The following is a 23,274-nucleotide window of genomic DNA, read 5'->3' as shown; positions in this document are numbered from 1 at the left end:
TACAAAATCTGTTGTGTTCCATGAACCGCAAACTGTGTATGCATGCGCGCTTGGCTAGACACTACCCGAACTTTGTTGGTTTAAGCTATTGTGTGTTCTGTTGCGATTATAAAACTTTGCTTGTATTAGTTCTCTTATTTATATAAGTTCTTTTATTGCTTGTTTAGACCCTTAATTAACAGGATATCTCTAGAATATTAAAACGATTGATTGATCGTTGTCAGAAGTTAAAAAAAGAAAGATAAACAACAAGACTGGACCTCTAGCACTGCGCTGCCTAATACCTTTCGTCTCTAAAACCATAAGTCCTACTCCACCTTAGCTTACCTTACATCCTAATTGTTTATTCCCTATGTCCTTTATTGATTTTTTCTAGTCAATTTTTTTAACTTTGACTCATTATTATTTAAAACTTATTGTTGATAAAAATATGAAAAAATATATTTTAAAAACCTCAAGTCAAATGGTTTTTAAATATATATTTTATAAAATTTAGTTATGTAAAATATTTAAAATAATCATGGTCATAGTTATCTTTATTTGCTTGTTTGACTCTAAAACAAAAGAAATTACATATGTTGTAATTTCTAATTACAGTTAATGTGAGCTATTTGGTTGGTAACTCCATTCCAATAATTATCTTTCTTGATATGCCAATTTTAAGCCACGATGGTGTTTACATATAGGATGGAGGTTCATATTGTGCTTGGTTCATACTACTTTCACCTATCCCATTTCATTTCAAGTCCTTGTTGTGGAGACTTCATCATCAGCATCGTCATCGTCAGTATTGGCATCGTTGGAATCATGTTAAATGAAGCCGATTATGATTGAATAAAATATATATCAACACCATCGACATCGGGCTTACGAAGCGATTCTTCTGAAGATAAATAATCATATGTTTTGTTTTCACATCATGAGTACATACAGATGCATTTAGGTCAAACAACGTAAGAACTCTCTATTGAACTGCAAGACATAGCAACATAAGTGATATGTATGAACTGTTATGTTAATGGCATTTCAATGTTCAAGTCAAAGAAATTAGCATAGGAAGATATTCCCATTGAACTTGAAGGGGTGTTTCTGTATGAATTATACATTTCAGGGGGTAACATTCCTCGTTTGACATCATATGTAGTAACTGATGAGTCCTTTCTCATCGAAGTATAGAGCATCCATCTATTAAAATTTATCATTAATGATGTGAAATTATTACAAAATCTTTGAGTTGGACTTTTAACTTGATCTACCAACTCATACTCAGAGACATATGACCTTGAATGATCCATAATAATTTTAACAAATTGTGTGTAGCTCTCTACATGAACTATAAAATTGGTGTCGTGATTGTTAATCAGTATATCAATATCATTGTCACTGGAAAGATAGAACGTTATACACATATTATTAGAACCAATTTAGTAGGGAATAAGTAATGTAACAAAGACTTTTATTATTTTTAATTCAAACTTTAAAGGAAATCTTCGTGATCAACTCCTCAAAATTTATATTTCTCACGAAGGACATGATGAAATATTTCTCAAATTTAAAAACAATTATGATTTTAATTTCATAAATCAAACTATAGTAATAACAATAGTAAAAAAAAAAAGTCGCCGGGTGAGCTTTTAAGTTTGAACGATGAGAGAGAGAATTTAAAAGAATAAAAATTTTGAGTTTGTGTGTATTAAACTGATCAAACAAAACATCATATATATATATATATCACATTACGTTATTTTAAAATTGAAAAACTCATCCTTCTCTGCATGTTTAAAGCATGATGTTCTGTAGAGAGCGTCTGTTACAAAAGGAAAAAGCTTATGCTGAAACGAATCTTCTCTTTATGTAGTGTAACTCTGCATCCTTTATGTTGACGAAAACGGGTAAAGAAAACAAAAGAACACGAGAATTTTACGAGGTTCGGCAATGTGCTTACGTCCTCGGTGCCTAGGCGGCGCTAGAAGTTTTTATTCAATGATCTTTTTAGGTCTAGGTTACATCTCTATTTATAATAGAAAACCCTGGTACATAATTACAAAATCAACCCTGTACCGTACCGCGGGGGCTGCGCCCCCACACCCCCAACCCACATAATTCGTAACCCCACAATGAGACTTTTTATGAGCCATACATAACAAATCTCCACCTTGGCGAATATCCTGCCCCTTGGAAACTTCAATGTGGGTTGGGTTACCTTGCTTCTTTAACAACTCGAAACATTCAACAAGTCCAAGCAATGCTTGAACTTGTCTGTCGTAACTGGCTTGGTGAACATATCAGCGGCATTCTCATCAGTATGTACCTTCTGAAACAAAACCTCTCCAGATGCAACCAACTCTCTGATCTTGTGGAACCTTACATCAATATGTTTAGTTCTAGCACGATACACCTGATTCTTAGCCAAGTGAATAGCACTTTGATTATCACAAAGCAACTGAACTCCACCTTGTTGAACACCCAACTCCTTCACTAAACCAGTAAGCCATAAAGCTTCTTTTGCAGCTTCAGCCGCTGCCATGTATTCAGCTTCAGTTGTAGATAGTGCCACGACAGATTGAACAGTAGACTTCCAGCAAATAGGCCCTCCACCAAGAGTAAACACATACCCTGTCGTAGATCTTCTATTATCCAAGTCACCTGCATAATCTGAATCCACATATCCTACAACCAAAGGGTTATCCCGCTGACTCCCAAAAACAATTCCATGTCCCACAGTACCCTTTAAGTACCGAAAGATCCACTTGACTGCTTCACAATGTTGCTTACCAGGTTTAGACATGTACTTACAAACTTGACTAACAGCATGAGCTAAATCAGGACGAGTACATACCATCGCATACATCAAGCAGCCAACAGCATTAGAATACGGAACCTTTGCCATATCTTCAGCTTCCTTATCTGTCTTGGGGCACTGTTCTGATGAGAGCTTAAAGTGATTCGCCAATGGAGTGCTAACTGGTTTTGCGCTGCTCATCGCAAACCTTTCTAGCATTTTCTCAACATAACCCCGTTGAGATAGCCGCAGTTTCCTTGAGTCTCTGTCCCTGCAAATTTCCATTCCAAGAATTTTCTTTGCAGCACCTAAATCTTTCATATCAAATTCCTGACTCAATAAAGTTTTCAAACCGATAACATCATCCATGTTCTTCGCAGCAATCAACATATCATCAACATACAGTAATAGAAAAATAAAAGAACCATCATCAAGGCTCTTAACATAGACACAACAATCATACTCACATCGGTTGTAGCCAATCTTGATCATATAGGAGTCAAACCGTTTATACCACTGTCTCGGAGACTGTTTTAACCCGTACAAAGATTTCTTCAATCTGCAAACTAAATGTTCGTTTCCAGGTTGAGTGAAACCTTCAGGTTGCCACATGTAGATCTGCTCCTCTAAATCACCATGCAAAAAAACAGTTTTAGCATCCATCTGCTCTAAATGCAAATCCCAACTAGCCACCAATGCAAGTACTGCTCGGATTGAAGTGTGCCTGACCACAGGAGAAAAGATTTCATCATAATCAACTCCTTTCTGCTGTGAAAAACCCTTCGCTACCAAACGAGCCTTGAACTTCTCCCCCTCTTTTTCTGTTACTGCTGGTTTCTTCTTATACACCCATTTGCAACCAATCGGCTTCTTACCCTCAGGAAGGGGAACTAACTCCCATGTGCGATTGTGATTCAAAGACTCCATCTCCTCAACCATGGCTGCCATCCACTTGTCGTTTTCCTGACTAGTAACGGCATCATGAAAAGTAACTGGATCATCACTGCTAACAGTAAGTGCAAAAGATACCAAGTCTTCAAAACCCAATCTGTTCGGAGGCTTTATATTCGTCCGTCTCACCCTGTCTCTGGCGAGACTATAATCCTGCAAATCATCCGTAGTGGAACCACCAGAAGTCGGTTGAGAAGTTTCTGGTTTCTCAACTGGAAACTGCTCGAAATCTACCACTGTCGTGTCTTGCTTCTGCTGCAACATAGACTGTTCATCAAAAACGACATCTCTACTAATCACAACTTTCTTCGCAACTGGATCCCAGAACTTGAATCCTTTGACACCTTTCTTGTAACCCAGAAAAATACACTCCTTCGATTTTGCATCAAGTTTGGATCTCTCATCAGCAGGTACATGCACATAAGCAGGACAACCAAAAATCCGTAAGTTATCAAAACTAACATCATGACCAGTCCATACCTCTTCTGCAACTTTCCCAGCCAGCGATGCCCTTGGCGATCTGTTGATAAGGTAACACGCCATGTTAACAGCCTCAGCCCAGAAGTGTTTGGGAAGCCCCGCATTCAACCGCAAACATCTGGCTCTTTCATTCAACGACCTGTTCATTCGTTCCGCAACACCATTCTGTTGTGGTGTCTTGCGCACTGTAAAATGCCTCTGAATCCCATGCTCCTTATAGAATTGTAGGAACTGTGAATCTGTGTACTCCGTACCATTGTCAGACCGCAAACACTTGATTTTTCGTCCTGTTTGGTTTTCTACCTCAGCTTTCCACAGCTTGAACTTCTCAAAAACTTCAGATTTCTGTTTCAAAAAATACACCCAAACTTTCCGTGAAAAATCATCAATAAAAGTAACATAGTACCTAGATCCACCCAAAGACGATGTCGTGGAAGGCCCCCATACATCAGAATGCACATAATCAAGAATCCCTTGAGTTGTGTGCTTCGCAGTCTTGAAACGGACTTTAGTCTGTTTACCAAGAACACAATACTTGCAAAAGTCGAGCTTACAGCTTTTGACACCATGCAACAAGTTTCTCTTGTGTAATTCTGCCATACCACGTTCACTAAGATGAGCAAGGCGCATATGCCACAATTTTGTCGTATCATCACAGGACTCAACAGAGTGAACTCCACCTGCAACGGTACTCCCTAACAATCTGTAGATATTCCCTGCAGTCATCTTGCCTTTCATCACAGTCAATGCTCCTTTAACAATCCGAATGGTTTCCCTATCCTCGTCAGCCTTAGGGATAAAACCATTCTTGTGCAAAGTGCCCAAGGAAATCAAATTCTTCTTCAAGTCTGGGATATGTCGAACACCACTCAACGTCCGAACGGAGCCATCGTGCATCTTAATTCTGACATCACCAATACCAACAATATTGCAACATCGATCATCACCCAAATAAACCGAACCAGAATTAACCGGCCTGTATGTCGAAAACCATTCCCTATTTGGCGTGATGTGATAAGAACATCCAGAATCAAGAATCCAAGCATCCGTCAATTGTGTCGTTGAAATAGAAAGCATATCACCCTCACTGCAATCAGAAGTATCATCCTCGACCACGTTCACAGACTTGGATGAGCCATCACGCTTCTCATCGGTCTGCTTTTTCAACTTCGGACAGTCTCGCTTCATATGTCCCGCCTCCTTGCACTTGTAACAGTGAATCGTCTTCTTATCCCTGGATTTGGATCTGGAATTCCGCTTCCCGGACCCTGCATTCTCTGGCTTCCGTCCACGATCTCGATTACCCTTGACATATAAGCTATCGGCTTGAGAGCTTTCCCCTGCATTCTGCTTCCGCTGGTTGTGAGCCAACAAGGCTGCAGTAATCTCCTCAACATTGATAGTCTCTTTCCCATATGTAAGAGTAGTCACCATGTGTTCGTAAGAGGAAGGCAACGAACACAACAGAATCATCGCTCTGTCTTCATCCTCAATTTTCACATCAAGCCGAGCCAGATCAGAAACGATTTGATTGAAGACATTCACGTGTTGCGCCAAATCGTGATCGTCCTGCATCTTCAGCCCATACAACCGCTGCTTCAGATACAGTTTTGTCGTTAAGGATTTGGACATAAACTGACTTTCCAACTTCCTCCAAATTTTGTCTGAAGACGATAGATGCATGACGTGATACATGACCTCGTCCGCCAAGCATAATCGTATGGTTCCTGCCGCTCGCTGCTGTAATTCTTCCCAATCTTCCTCATCCATCGACGCCGGCTTTGTAGGTCGCAAAGCCTTCAAGATCCCTTGCTACGCCAATAGATCCTTCACCCTCGTTTGCCATAATCCGAAGTTACCCTGACCATCGAATTTCGCGACTTCGAATTTTGCTCCTGACATCTGATACCAATTGTTGACGAAAACGGGTAAAGAAAACGAAAGAACACGAGAATTTTACGAGGTTCGACAATGTGCTTACGTCCTCGGTGCCTAGGCGGTGCTAGAAGTTTTATTCAATGATCTTTTTAGGTCTAGGTTACATCTCTATTTATAATAGAAAACCCTGGTACATAATTACAAAATCAACCCTGTACCGTACCGCGGGGGCTGCGCCCCCACACCCCCAACCCACATAATTCGTAACCCCACAATGAGACTTTTTATGAGCCATACATAACACTTTATTATTGAGGGGTTGTCTCAAGAAAGACGGATTAATATACGGCGTTACTAGAAACATAATAAGATACTTAACAAAGTCGGTTTAACGCTACCGGAAATGTTGAGTAATAATAATGTTGTAGGTGGAAATCATGAAAAAACATTAAAAAATTTGGCAACCGTCAAACTTAGCTTGTCGGTAGATATTGATACCTTGCAAAGAAGTATCGATACATAACAATATAACAGGTTGAAGTTTGACAAAACCGGTTTCAATTTGACAAAACCGGTAGAGATACCTGAATTGTTGAAATTTGTATCGATACTTTTCTAAGTAAATATGCACCAAATTATCGATACTTTAGGAATTTAAAAGAATTGCAGTAATAGCGCCTATAAAATATCGATAGTTTAGAAATATGTATCGATACATGACAGTATAACAGGTTAAATTATGACAAAACCAGTTTCAATATGACAAAACCGGCAAAGAACTACCAGATATGTTGAAGGTATCGATACTTTTATAAGTATATGTATCATATTATCGATACTTAAGGAATTTAAAAGAATTGCAATAATAGCGCCTATAAAGTATCGATACTTTAGAAATATGTATCGATACATGACAATATAACATGTTAAAATATGACAAAATTGGTTTCAATATAACAAAACTAGTAAAGCGCTAGCGGATATATTGAAGGTATTGATACTTTTAAAAGTATATGTATCATATTATTGATACTTTTAAAAGAAAAAAATGAAAATGTATCGAAAGTATTGACACCTTACACAAAAATATCGAGACCTGGGTAATTGTATCGATTAAATATAAATAACATATTCGGTTAAAATATTAAAGGAATAGCTACATTTCCTCTGAAAATAGATAGAACACGGTCGTAGTTTTCGAAATTGAAGCGTATTAGTTGCTACGAAATAGAAGGAATGCATTTTAAAGCGTAGTTGTTTGTTTGTTGCTGCAGTTGAATCAAAAAGTATGTTATCGAAACCCTAATTTTTTATTATTACAGTAATCAAATATAGGAGTTTTATGGGTTTGGGGATTTCGAAGTTAAGAAACATTTGGGTCCAATTACAGGTAGTAAGTGATATTCTAGGTAGAAAATAAATACCGATACTTTTATATAATATTATAGGTAGAAAATGATATTGTAGGTTGTATAAATGTACCGATACTTATAGTAGAGAGTATTCTCATTCGTTTGTTTGAAGGAAACCCTAGGGTTTTTTAGTATTACAATATTCAAAAATAGGGATTAGGGTTTATGTGTTTGGGGATTTCGAAGCAAAGAAGGATATGGGATCGATTAGAGTTAGAAAGTGATATTATAGGTAGAAAATAAATATCGATACTTGTATATAATATTATAGGTAGAAAATGATATTGTAGGTTGTATAAATGTATCGATACTTGTATTAGAGAGTATTCTGATTCCTTTGAAGAAAACCGTTTTACTATAAGATTAGTTATCGATACTCGTATATTAAATAAACTGTATGTAACTTGTATTTGATTTGATTTCTGTTAATTTAATGCTTGAATGTTCGTAAAATGATATATGAAGGAAAAATGAAGTCAACGGATCTTTCAATTGTTGTTCGCAAAGATGATATTGAAACGGAGTCAGAGAGTATCAACAATGAAGTAAATCGAAAGCAACCACTGGGTGGATATATGTACTTCTAATAAGTATCAATGTAGTTTTGTTATTGCTGTTGAAATGGTAATTGGATTAAAGTATTTAAGAACTTTAAATTGATTAAAAATTTTAAATGTTGACAGTATGACTGAATGCCAAAGGATGAAGGAAGCTGATAATCACAACATCAATTCGGTATATAAAATGAAATTGACATTGAGTATTATTTAGCGTTAATGTATTGATTAAGAAATGTTTATGCTTCATTTTAGGTGAAACATGAGGTGTTGGAGAAATAGAAGTCGATGAGTGATGCTGAGAAGGAATTGTACGAGACACGGTCCAAAAAGGATAGACGACAATGCAAAGCTTGGAGGAAAGCACATGAAAAGAAGGTATTAATTAAAATTGTAAATAATGTGATAAAAGATATATAAGAACACTAACATTATATATTTTTTAAAAATATAGAAAGTGTCGACAAGGTGTAGCATCAAAAGATTGAACTCCATAATTGAACACCTGAAGGAGAAAAATAAAGTTCATGTGCTGGAAGAAATGGGGTTTGGATCTTTGATTGGAGTAAGGGATCGACCAATTCGGAGGGAATTATATCCATCCTTGATGAAGGAATTCGATGTAGAAAAATGTAGAGTTAAATATGGTGATTATTCATTTCCTCTGGGGGTCCCATATGTTGTAGCCGTCTTAGGGCTAGAAGATAAAGGCAATAGTGTTGAAGAAGTCATTAAAATGAGGAACTGGAAAACAATTTCAATGAAATATGATTTAAAGCCCAAGGTGACATATGCTGGACTTGAATAGGAAATTAAAAACAGATCTTACGAGGGGGATAACCTGAAGGCCCGAGTACTATTGTGCCTTGTCAGAATCTTTCTTTGTCCAACGAGTGATACATCCCCGAGCAAGGACAATATAAAGTTGATTTGCGATGAAGGCTTCCAAGGTGAATTAAATTGGGCTGAATATGTCTATGTCAGATTGATTGAATCAATAATCAGCTTTCAGAAGGGCCGAAGCCAGACATACCTCAAAGGGTGCATAACAATCTTAGAGGTAAATGAGTTGAAGGATGTGTTGGGTTTTTATATAAAATGATAGTATAGTTATTATATAAAATGATAAATTTCATTATGAATGTAGGTTGTATTGTTTGATTTTTGGTCTGACTGTGCAAATGTATCAGCATTGCAAAGAACCGGAGTGGCATACATCCGTGCATGGGGGAAGGAAGAAGTAGTTAGAGTGTTGGCGAAGTTGAAGTTAGAAAAATCGAGCAAGCAAGAAAGGGTAATAAAAGTAATTATATAATATTAAGAATATAATCAAATATATTAATATTGTAATTTAATTTTGAAGGTTATTGGCAAGGTGGTAGAGGAAGAAAATGAGGAAGAAGAGAAGAAATAAGAGAATGAAGAAGAGAAGGTAGTAAAGGGATTATGGTCATGGCGGTTCAAGTAAATTTGACATTTTGATGGGTGAGTTGGCAGAGCTAAAAAAATATGTTTCTGATTATTTTCAAAGATAATCCAGAATCGAAGAGGCAATTGAGAGCCTTAAGGGGGAGGTGGGTAGAAAAATTGATGGAGTGGTGAAAGAAGTGGTGGAATTGATGGGTGAATTTAAGGGGTGATGGGAGTGGTTGAGAAAAACTTGGATGAAGAGAAAAAAATTAAGGCTGAAATAAAAAATATGAAGAGTTATGTGGAGGAAAAATACGGTGAATTTAAAAAAGATGGCTGAAGTGAGGAGGAAAGATGTTAATGTTATGTGGACACCAGAGATTGTAATCGATGCTGAGTAAAAGAAAACTGAATTTGATTTTTATTATTGTGTTATGACTAATATTTGTAAGCAAAATTGTAGGTTGAAAAAGTGAAAATACCAAGAGAAATCGGTTCATATGAAAGTGGAATATGTGAATATATATGGAAAAGTGGGTTACAATTTAGGTTAGTGAAATATATTACTTTGTAAGTGATATTTAAATATTTCATGACAAAATATTAATCCAAATTCCTTATACAACGATGTTGTAATCCAATTGAGAAATCAATACGCCTCAGTAGCCGACGTTGCAATGTTGAAGCCTATGATATGAGTTAGCGGTGTGGTAAGTAGAAAGTAATAATTGTTAAAACCTAGTGAATATGTTGTAATCGTGTAATTAATTTTGTTAGGTTATTAATTTGATCGACTAGGTGTTGGTTTACGATTCGAATAAGATACTGGGGAATCGGAAGATTGACTACATTCCATATAACTTAGTGGTGAGTTAAATTAATAAATGTTCCAAAGTAGTGTTATAGATGGTCAATTAATAATGATTGTCGAGGAAATGCAGAATATGGCGTTGGAATAAATGGAAAGTGTTGACCGTGTTGCGGTCTTTTGGGAGATGATATTGAAAGACTATACAAAATTAATCGACCGTGACACGGTAAGATACCATACGAATTGCAAATGGTGTTTTGTATGCAATTATTTATAAACAAATGTTAAATTTTATGAAATTGGGTGTGACATTTATTACAGATCCTTGTGACAATAAATGACAATGGTTCCTATTGGTATCTGTTGGTGTTGGATATGATTGCTTGTGTTGCAACTATATACGATAGCCTATTTATAACCCCAGGGGCCAAAAGAGGGTGAAATATGCTAGGAAATTGGTATGTATAAAAGGAAACAATAATTTATAATGCATAATTTGTTTGTAATATAACTTGATATTTTTTCACACAGATAACTATATAAGAAAAATATAATAAGGAAGATATTTTGTAAATGCATGTGGGCATATAAAGGTCCCATTGAAATATTTCAAATTTGTGAAGCATAAGATGAATGCGCAATTGAATGGGTATGTAATGTTAGCATAAATTAAACGTGCAATTTATGCAGGTTTCATATTGGACATGTGTGGTAATCAATTTTTTTAACAGACATGATTGTGGTATTTATGTGATTATGTGGATGGAAGGGATCGTTGCTAGAGGGTCAACGGATGATTTGGTAAGTGGAATGAAAAATTACTTTACGGTTAAAATGTTAAAAGTCCTAGATTGAATGATGTGGTTAACATACTGACAATTTGAATATAGGTTGTTGGAGATTGGGATCGTATGAGAATATTAAACGATCTTATAAACCACGATTAAAATACAAGGAGAGATGCGTTGATAGTGGCTTGCATTAGACACATGGAAAAACATATGTGATGATGTAAGTCAAAGTTTGTATGTGAATTATAATTTTGTATGTGAATGAAATTATCTATGAGATGAGCAAAGTTAGCAATAGGTTCTTGTACATATTTGTTATACATACCATGAGTTATGCTGATAATTACGATATATGTAGATCAGGACTTGCAATATTCCAAATGTCGTCATTGTCTTGAGACGTAATAGACAGATTGAAATTATAAATAAGAATTGAAAATTGAAGACATCATAGTAAAATAGATATAGTAACTCACATCATTGTAATCATTTACGGGACCAGTCGACCATTCCATTCCGTCTTTAAAAAAATTAGTTGATGTAGGATGTGTGCTTATTTTCAAACTGAGCTTGACTTGAGGACATGTTAGTTTGTTATGTCTATCGCAGTTGCAGAATCGACATCGCCTAATTTTATTCTCGGCATTGTTCTTTGCTACTTCTTTTCGCTTTCATTGTTTTCGTTTAGGGTCGCGAACGTTGTTTACCATACTACTTCGGTTGACTGAATCATTAAAACCAAATGAGTTTTCAAATTTGGTTCTTAGTCTTTTCATCTCATCTCTTGCGGTTTTGAAAAACGCATCTATCTTTGATGCAATGTAGAATAACTGACTTGACATTGCACATAAGAAGTGAACCTTTCCATTTACATTACTTCCGGGGGTACATTCAAGTCAACAAAACTTGGTGCACAAGCCTTCGCATCCTTAGTCCACCTACTTAGTATCAAAGACTTAGGCAAATATGTGTAATCCAAGTGCTTCAAAACGTGAAGTTGATGGCGACATGGAATTCCTACGGTCTCAAATTTTCTATACGAGCATGTTAGGGTTTCCATACCGACATCAAAACTGATTTTAAATGTCTTATTTTTTCTTTGTACTTTGTCAAAAATATAATTTTGACATTCATTTGATAAGGAGTGAATCTCTTCCTAAAAATGGTACAATGTCTCCTGTTGAAGTTATTATTGGAACAAACGAAAAGATTTGCGCATATAAATTTCAGAAGCATGGTTTTCAATGTCAATCAGTTTTGTGATCTAGAAGGGCTTTGTCTGGGAACTTAAGTAATCATCTTTCAACTCGTTGATACGTATTCTACTAATTCATTCTCCAAGTACATAAATAACATCTAAATATGTCTTCTTATTTTTCAGTGCAATCGCGAGTGAAGAATTCATAGACTCGCATCTTTGTGTTGAGCGAATATTATCAAAGAAATGACTGGTTAGATATGCTTGTGCCCATAAGTGTTGAGTATTTCCCTTCTCAATCACCCATTGATGCTTTTCGACATTGAATTCTGAAATAATTGAACGCCATTGAGTATCAAATTCCTTTGTTGTCCACTAGGAAGCCATGCATTTTGATAATACTGCTGTAAATTTGGGGTCACTAATGTTAGCTCGTGCATTGCGAGAAAGATGCCAAGAACATAATTTGTTCTTAACAAAAGGGATAATAGATTTAACAACCCTCTACATTGCCCTATCCCCATCGATGACGACTGAAATAGGTGATTTATTCATCATGGTTTCTAAAACAATATTCAACACCCACTCGAAAGATTGGGACGTTTCGTTAGCGATTATGGCAGTAGCAAAAACTATTGTGCTATGGTGATGATTGACACCGACAATAGGCATAATAGGTTGACCGCACAAATTATCTTGTACGTTGTGTCGAACGCAATTACATCACTGAAGCACGTGTAATCTGATCTTGATGTAGAATCAGCCCAAATAAGATTATGCAATGCCCCTGATTCATCTACTGAGTATGTCATAAAAATTCTGGGATCATTTTGTTTCTTATAATCAAAGTAAGCAATTAGTGCATTGACATCCCCATTGACAATTTCCTTTTTTTACCTCTTTGAAGTGCAATGTATAGGTCTTTATGTGTAAATCCAATATTATGATAACCCCCTATTGATGCGTTAAATAATTCATTACTTGCGATGTCCCAACATCGACGTTTTTCAATGTTGTTGCCTTATACACATCAACCTTACTCACAACTCTATTTGAACTTACAAATGGTGTCATAGCAGTTGTGCACAATGCATGATTATGTATCTTAAAAGACTTACTTAGAACCCACTGATCGTTTGTATTTGTTGTGTAATGAAGATTTTTGCCTTGCATCCAGTTCTTGTGACTGGCGTATGAGCACGTTGACGATCAATAGTATTGACTTTGGATACTCGAAACCCTTCTTTTGAACAATAAAATTCTTGTGTCTTTACATTCTCTTCCCTATCAAGGTGTGTTATTCCCCGACGTGCACTAAAACCATGTTTCCATGTGTATTCCTTGTAAAAGTCCCAAGATTCCTCTCATGAAGAGAATAACTGACCAACCAATCTTTCAGATTCATCAACAATAAGTTTCTCATGGCATTCCTCGGTTGACTTAACATTGTCTAATATAGTATGATCCATAATTGATGGTTCAAAAGTATGACAAAAGTTTTCTTGTTTTAGGAAAGTTCAGTGGTCACAACAGGAGTAGATGTAGATGTAAGTAAGGGTCTGTTTGTTTGGTGTTAATTGATTTTCCGGAAAATGAATTAATGGAATTTGAATTAACTGGAAAATGAATTACTTGAATTTGAATTCTGGAAAATGAATTACATTTCTGGAAAACGTTTTCCGGAAAATGTTTTCCGTAAAATAAATTACATTTTTCTGAAAAACATCTGGAAAACGTTTTATGATGTTTGGAAGATGTTATTTAAACCTTTTTTTCCACTAGTTGAAGAGTTTTTTAAAAATTATTTATTACAAATATTAAATACAATAAATAATATTATTTATCATAAAACTTTTTTATTATTAAAAATAATTATTTATTATTAAATAGTATTTTTATAATTTTATTAATAAAATATTAATTTTTGTATATTTTAGTGAAATAAAAATATTATAAATATTATAAATTATTTATTAAAGTAATAGTGTTATTATATTTTAAAAATATTAATTAGTATTTTAAATATCTTTATTAAAATATTATTTAAATATATAAATAATATTATTCATTATTAAATATAAAAATTTTATATATATTAAAATAAAAATATAATATTTATATTATTATAATATAATTGATTATTTTATATAATATTATAAATATAATATTATAAATATTAATAAATAATATTTTGATGAAATTGATATTAAAATATTTTATTTATATTAAATTCATAAAATAAAATTATTTTGAGTATTTATTCTTTGAAGTGAAAAGTTCGGAAAATGAGTTACGGAAAATGAATCCGTAAGTCATTTTCCAGAAAACAAAAAGGAAATTTTGTTACTAGGAAAATGAATTACGTTCAGGAAAACCAATTACGTGAAACAAACACTGGAAAATATTTTCCGGAAAACAAATTACGTGAAACAAACACGGGAAAACATTTTCCGGAAAACTAATTACGTGAAACAAACACGAGAATTCGGGGAAAACCAATTCCGTATTTCCAATTACGGGAAACAAACAGACCCTAAGTAGAGGTTAGTAACATCCCAAAAAGTGGGCTAGTGACCAAAATGTAAATTTTGAAAGTTTGAGGATCAAAATAGAAAATTGGGAAAAGTTTAAAGCCATAAATGATATTTTTCCCAAAAAGAATTTTATTCCATAAATGGATTTAGTTTAGTGATCAAATTATAATATTTTAAAAATTTGGTGACCAAAGTATAAATTTTAAAAAGTTTAGGGATCAAAATGTAATTTTAAAAAGTTACAAATGGGTCACGAAAATAAGAAAATAAAAATATTATTTTCACATTTTTAAAATGTTAGAAAATAATATTTAATGGTTTAATTCCATGTTTAATTTGAACCGTTGGATTAAGGTGACTGAATTGTAATTTTGGGAAATTGCAAGGGTAAATGGTAAAGTGGAAAAATATTTTGTCTATCTTTGACTATTAGAAGATGATAAGGTTGTTGTGTCTTGATATTAATGTAAATATCAAGTTCATTAAGGGTAAAGTAGTATAGATATTTTGATTTTAAGGGTAAAGTGATAATTTGTCATTTAATGAATTTTTAATTCATTATTAATAAAGAAAGATGAATAATTGTAAGATGAATTTCTTCATCTTCTCCAGCAGCAAGAACATGAGTTATTCCAGCAGCAAGATGAATTTTTGGAATTTGAGTTATGTCGTGAAATATGAAAGTGATCTAAGCGAAAAACGCTATCATTTGGTACCAATATTTCTTTCTAATCTTGCTGGATTTCAAAGATCCCAAATCTAAGGGTTTATGTTCATGATAGGATTCATGAAATTGATGATAAATCTTGATGATTTAGAGGTTGTATATTCATTTTCTAGCTCAATTTATGGTTAAAACATGTTCAATCTTCCTAGAAATTATTATGTAAAATTCGGCCAAATTATAAGTTGGAGAACTTTGTGTGCTGATGAGAGTTGATTAGAGATTTGATTATAGAGATGTTATAAGGTTGATTGAAAGTTGATTTCATGTTTGAATCGAATAAAAATCAAGAAAAATCATGAAAACGTAGTTTTAAAGGATAAAATATTCAATCATGATATATTTGATTGAGAAAAATTATGAAAAAATTATATAAGGTCTGGAAATGATGTAGGAAATATTCTAAAGGCATTATAAAAATTTGGGGACCATTTTTTAATTTTTGAAAAGTTGGGGGACCAATTCGATAATTTTAGAAAAGTTATGAATTGTTGTATAATTATTTAATAGTTGAAGTACTATGCTGGAAATTGTTGTTTTGGGATTAAAATGAGCATTTAGATGTGAAATATTACTATTTTGGAAATTTGAAAAGATTAGTGATTTAAGTTCAACATTTACATGTTGTGGTGCTCAAAGGTAATTGTACCTTTGTAAAAGTAATTGTTTGATAATAATTCTAGTACTGAAATTTCTTGAATTTTTGGTATTTAAAATTTAAGTGATAAAATGGTGAATGACTATTTTATATAAATTAGAAAAGTTAGTGCAAATATTAAAAGGAATTATTAAGTGTTAAGTATTTTGATAGAAAATGAGTTTCAAGTATATTATGGATTTTGTTTTGGGGATATGTTTATGTTAGTACAATACTAACATATGTATCGTTATGAATTGTGATTTGTACAGATCGTGATTGATTTGTGACTAAGACAAGTTAAGTATAAAAAGGGTTATTGTGAATTATAGTGAAACACATCTTTTGAATATATAAAGTGTCAAGGTGAGTGCAAATTTAATTTGTACTTATGTTATAGAACAAACATTGGCTTGCGATGAGCCAGTGACGAAGTTACTATGGTAAGAAATGACTCCTAAAATCTTATTTGATTTGTGATGCATGTATAACATGATATATGGATGTTTTATACATCATTGGTTAAGATTTGCGATAAGTCTATTTCCATTTTTGAATGCATGATTCCATAAGCACAAGCTTGTGATTAATATGATTATTATGTGTGTATGAGTACATGAAAGTGGGTATATGTGTCATATGTTATTATATGTGACATGATTTACATGATTACATGTATATGCGATATGTTATATTGAACTACATGAATATGATATGAGATATGTTTATGATATGTGACATGATTATGTGAACCTATGATATGAGATATGAATCTAATTTATGTGAAAACATTCATATGTGAGCAAGATATGTGCAACACATATAATATATAAGATATGATATGATATAATTATATGATATGATAACATTAATATGTGATATATGATATGATATAACCTATGTGAGATGGTTTATATGAAAAGGGATCTATCAGATCATACAAGAATAATGATGTGAACCGTCATAAATGATAATGCCCATGTTATGTGATATGAGAGCTAGTGGTATAGTTGGCATGCCAAGAGTCGAGGGTTCTATGTGGTCTTTCGGGACGTATATGTAATCCTCTGGAACATATATACGGTACTTTAGTACACTTATTTGGTCCATTGGAATATGTATATGATTCTTAAGGAGTGGTCATTCAGGATAAAGTGGTCCTTCGGGACATATGAAATCCTTTGGGATGATAGGTCCTTCGAGATGATATGTCTTTCGGGACACAGATGTGGTCCTTTGGGATATATATGTAATCCTTTGGAACATATATGCGTTTCTTAGGGAACATATTTGGTCATTGGGATATATATTTGATTCTAAAGGAGTGGTCGTTCGGGACATATACGAGATCCTTCGGGATAATTTTACATGCCCTTAGTGGGAATTTATACGAGCTGTGGTGACAACATATTTGTGCACAACCTCAGTGTACTGACATACCTTGAGTTCTCAGTAATGTTCATGGGTTTATAAAAGATATCAGTATTGTACACGAGATTATAAAAGATATCAAAAGTGTTTGCATTATTATATGATATCATGTTATTATTGTTTACATTGAATCACAAGTGTACACAGGCTAGTACATGGGCTATTAAAAGAGATAGCATAAATACACTGTTTGTGATGTATATGCTTTGTTATATGAAGTATATTACATGATTTATATGCGATATTGTGTGTATTGCTTGGTGAAATGTATTATAGGATATGTTACAAATGTTAAGTACAAGATGACATGTTTTAAATGGGTTGATGATAATGATAGAGATCGTGACAATGATGTTGACAATGATGGCATATGTGCATGTATGCATTATGTTATATGAAATGTTCTATGGTTTCTATTATATGCTATATATGCCTCACTAAGTCAATGACTTATCGTGTGATTGTTTCACATGTAGGTTCCGAGAAGAAGTAGAATGATAAATGTTCTATGGTTTCTATTATATGCTATATATGCCTCACTAAGTCAACGACTTAGCGTGTGATTGTTTCACATGAGATTATAAATGTTTTGAAAAGTCAATGTGACACCTCGGACTTGTATCTGGGTAGGGTACGGGTTGGAGGTGTTACATTTAATGATATCAGAGCTATGGTTTAGCCGATTCTAGGCTTAAAACGAAGTCAAAAGTGTTTTAAAAAATATACATACCAACACAAAGTGAAAAACATTTTCTGATATGATAGTAGAAGGAGTGTGATGTCTTGCTAATCACTACTAGAAAAAAACCCCTTTAATGAAGCGCATTGCGCATCATCTATGGGTGCAGATGACACACAAATTCGTGTCATTGAAGCTACCAACATAAATATCAGATGCACACAATTGTGAGTCATAAATCTATGACGCGCATTTATGACACACATTTATGACGCGCATTTATGATGCTCATTGCGCTTCATTGAAGCCCCCGTCATAAATGAAAATGACACACATTTGTGTGTTATAAATTTATGACACTCATTTATGACTTACATTGTGTGTCATTGAAGCACACATCATTAAAAAAGATGACACACATTCGTGTGTCATGATTGTATGTCGTAAATTATATATATATATATATATATATATATATTGTAGATTGACAAATAATCAAACTAAATCACATTTAATGCCTCATAATACTAAATATATATATCATATTATATATAAGCAATCCATTTGCATACAATATATTAACATTAAGTTATCAAAAATATTGTAATCATATGTCGATACAAAATATCACGTCATAATAAAGTTTGCCATATAAGATACCCATTGTTTATCAATATCATCAATGTCATCATTAGTGTATTCTTCCTTCCCATCGTCAACCTAAGTAAAAAAATATGAAATAAGTATATAATTTATACTTATTTAAAGTGAAGTTTCTAAAGCTAACTGTAAGTTTCTAAAGCTACAACCATAAAGGTAACCATGCCAAACCTCCAGGAAACCATTTAATAACCATAAAAATGCAACCCAATTGGATGAAATGAAGTGAGCATTATTCTCAGCCCATGGGTTACTTTATTATTTACTGTTCAAAGACAAAAAGTTAACTAAGATTATGACTTGCCTGTTGGTTTGAATGAGCTTCAAATCTGGGTGCCTTTGATCTTAGTTTCTCAGCTTGGTCATATAAATTATAATGAAGGAAATTGCGAAGTAGTAGGTTAAGAAGCGTTTTTACATGATAAAAACAGTTATATATAACACGCTAACACATCAGAGATATAATTGCTAAAATATTTGAAAATTTACCTGACCCAGCTCGTCATGGCGCAATTAAAGATATTCTAATTATACCTAGAATATCTTTTGATCATGTATTCTAGAAACATACATACTGAGATTTCCATAAAAGAAACACGCATCAGAATATATACTAAACACAACATACAGATAAGTCAAACAGTTTTGTAAACATCATATATTATTCTGGATGGATTTTTTTCATGTTTCTTAAAAGTTATTCCTTGTCATTATCCATGAATGCAACAGTATTATCTACAGAATTAGGACATAGATAAAGCATTTCTCTCACTCCCCCTTGAAAGTTTCAGCTTGAAACTTTCCATCAATTCATAAAAAATATTATCAACTTTACTGCCTTTATTGTAACAGGTCTTGGAACTACAGGCTGAAACTTATTTAAACGTTAACTTGTTCTCTACAGATAAACTTTAACTTGGTGTAGAAAAGAAGATACATTATTACCTTTAATTTTTTGTTGCTGTGTAACTGAGCTTCCTCTTGGACGTTTATGAGACAACGTTTCATGATAATCCATTGGGCCACCATCCATGAATTGAATCAGGTCCTAAAGGTTAAAATGCCATGTATCAAATCAAAAAATCCATAACTTGAAAATTCTTCAACTACCATAAATCATAATTTTATTAGCCTTCATTTAGAATCATTTCATTTTTGCTTATTTTCCTAAGAACTTCCCATCTGCATTAATGTTACAAAATAGATACCTCCAACAAACTCTCAGGTTGAACCATTCCACACCAGGAGCGCATTTTCTGCCCTGTGATTGGGTCAATAATAAGCACTACAGGAACTAAATCTAGCTTGTAATAGGTGCAAACTTTCCTCCCCTCACTTGTATCATCATATACCTAGATCCACAAGACAACATCAATAAAATAAAGAATATAAAGAAACAAGAGATTTCAAAAATACAATGATATAGAAGTCCTCTATGGATGCATATGACACTTATATACGAGGCTCTGACTCCTAAAGTCGTATATACACAATAAAATGTGGCAGTTGTCTTAGAGGACTATTTGATTTCCCCGACAATTTTTGGCTGATAAAAAAACTGAAGTATCAGATCAAGTTCCCATTTTAAGAGAAAGCATATTTATATCTCCATTAACAAGAAGTTGCAAACAACTTGCATCATATAAGAATCTTGCAAATTTAACCACAATCAAAAGATAAAAGAGAGTTCAAAACACATTCCTAATAACCTTCTAGTATGTAATTATGATAAAGTTATCACTAATAGTCCTATGCTAACCACATAACCATCTAACAGAACACAAAAGATAAACTAATGTAACGACTGATAACTAAAAAACTAGTCCTAAAAATAAAATAATTAAAATAATCTGGGATGGTCCTGCATCAATCTGTTAAGAAAATAAATGGAAGGTAAAAACCATAAAATATGGGTAAAACAGATAGTAGAGGATGAGAGAGAGATGGCAAACAGGACAAGGACAACTAGAAAGCATCATACTAACCTGCCAGAAAATAAAGTTGGTCCTAACAGTTTGAGAAACTGCTTCATTTCCCCATATATCTCGATTAAGCTTCAAAAACACAAACAACATCAGAATATATGATTACATTATAAGCCACTTCAAACTCAGGGAATGAAGTAAAAAAAATATTAGTTTCAACTAGAGGAAAGGGGAAGACTCAAACAATACCATATGTGAGCTGAACTCCTTGGAAGATTGTAAGTTCACAAGAAGCCACTTATCTTCAACAGATGCAGCAGCTTTTGCCTAAATGATAGACATATAGCCTTTGATTAAATTGACTTTCAAAGTCAAAGAGAAAAATATTGAAAAGGCGGCCTCAAAATCCAATTTTCTAGTCCACATTAACCCAAGGCAAAAAATATCATTTTCCCTCAGAACAAAGTTATAAGCCCTGGGCTACGTACTAAATGGTCCAACAAGGGATATTATCACTTAAAAGGACAAAATTTTGAGGTTGATATACAAGTCACACTTCGTAAGGAATAAGAAATTCTAAGATAATCAATATACTTTTTCAAAAGGTCCCTGGAACATCAGATTAAAAGGAGGACGATACAAAGAGGCAAGGTTATCTCGAGGAGCATCAACCGTGGAAGAAGAACCTTCATCTGATTCCCAAACCCTTGGACGTTTCATTTCCTCATCAAAATTACGAAAATCAATTGACGAACCAGACTGTTGATGAGGGAATCCCAAGCTTCATGCTCTGTACGAATATTAGAAAATGAAATATTACCACATATGGAATTATTAGGAAATTGCAGTAGAATTCTCTCCAAATCATACAACTGTTGAAAATCGACATATTTTCATATGAAGAAAAGAAAAATATGAAGATACGCATATAGCGATGCATCATCATAAAATATTAGGAAATTGACACACCACAAGAAAATTACCATAAAAGAAAATCGACATATTTTCATATGAAGAAAAGAAAAATAATATAACACTGCAATAATCTAACTGTTGAAAATTAAAAGTAGAAGATACCCATATAGCGATGCATCACCATAAAGTGCCTCCCTTACAACAGGTAAGGGCGGACGTACTTCCTCTCCACCAATGGGTCCAACATTGCTGGTTCCAGATTCCTTAAGCTCACTGAATAACATTAGAAGCCATAGGAAAAAAACATTAGTAAATATTACGAAAACAAACAATTATGTGCTAAATTAGAGTGAACATTAATGCAAATCTCTAACCCATAATTTTGATCAGCCCAAGAATCTACGTTTTCCACAGCTGGAGACTCAGAATTTGGTGCAACTACACCACCTTCACGGTCATATGCACCGGTCTCTATCAGAGACGCAATTTCCTTCAAATCTAACATAAACCCAAAAGAATTTATTCAAATCCGAGAAATCCCACAAGTTCCTAGTTCAGAAACATTAGAAAATAGCAAATCAAATTCTACCACCAGGCGTAAAAAATATGCATGCGAGGGGGGAATGGGTGTTATAGATGCATAGATGGAGTGAGCTTACGGTGCAAAGTGGATGGAGAAGAGGAAGTAATGTAATTGGAAGGAGCTGGTTGTTCTTTCATCTCCACATCTCGAGTCATTTTTGAGAACCTTAAACAATTTCAAATAGAAATGAAACGTAAAAAATAAGGGGAAAAAGGTGAAATTTCGATTATGGAGATGCTTCCAAGTCAAAGGCAAAAGGGAAAAAAATAAGCGGGAAATGATGAAAATAATGGGGGAAATTAAAAGACAACTTTTACAAATGACACACAATTAAAAGTGTACTCCGTGTTTTTGCAAATTTTTTGGATTATGACTATTAAATATGACACACATTATTGTAAGTCATAAATCGTTCAGATTTAAAGAAACATGACATTTTTTATGACACATTTTTTGCAAGTCATAAATTAGCGTGTGTCATTAAAGGTATATTTTCTTGTAGTGAATAGAGAATATTTTTCATGATGTTGAATAATATTTTGATGTGTTTTCAATTTTCTACTTATTTAACTCATAGTATGAATGTATCGAAAGAGTTAAAAGGGTTAAGAGCACCCGAGTTCAAGGGTGAATTTGAGGAAGGTTTTGATGTTACAGACCTTTGATTAAATGATATGAAGATAATGTTAGAAGGTTTTTATTTCTCTAAAGTGAAGAAGTTTAATTGAGTAGTTTCGTTACTACGTGGACAAGCTAGAGTATGGTGGACATATGCCACCATGAGAATGTTAAAAGATCAAGTGAAGTGGTTATTGTTTGTAGAAGAGTTCAAGAATAAATACATCGATGACCAGTTTATAAGATAAATGGAGCTAGAATATATGAGCTTGAAGCAAGGGAATCACACATGTATGTG

General features: G+C 33.7%; 1 pseudogene; it reads right to left on the bottom strand.

The window, feature by feature from the left end:
• Window positions 1-13,045: 13,045 nt before the first annotated feature.
• On the bottom strand, window positions 13,046-22,513 carry LOC120183901 (annotated as a pseudogene).
• Window positions 22,514-23,274: the final 761 nt, after the last annotated feature.

Source organism: Hibiscus syriacus, unplaced genomic scaffold, assembly GCF_006381635.1.
Source record: "Hibiscus syriacus cultivar Baekdansim isolate YM2019G1 unplaced genomic scaffold, ASM638163v2 tig00003725_pilon, whole genome shotgun sequence".
Lineage (NCBI taxonomy): Eukaryota > Viridiplantae > Streptophyta > Magnoliopsida > Malvales > Malvaceae > Hibiscus > Hibiscus syriacus.
This window is presented reverse-complemented; position numbering and strand designations above follow the sequence as displayed.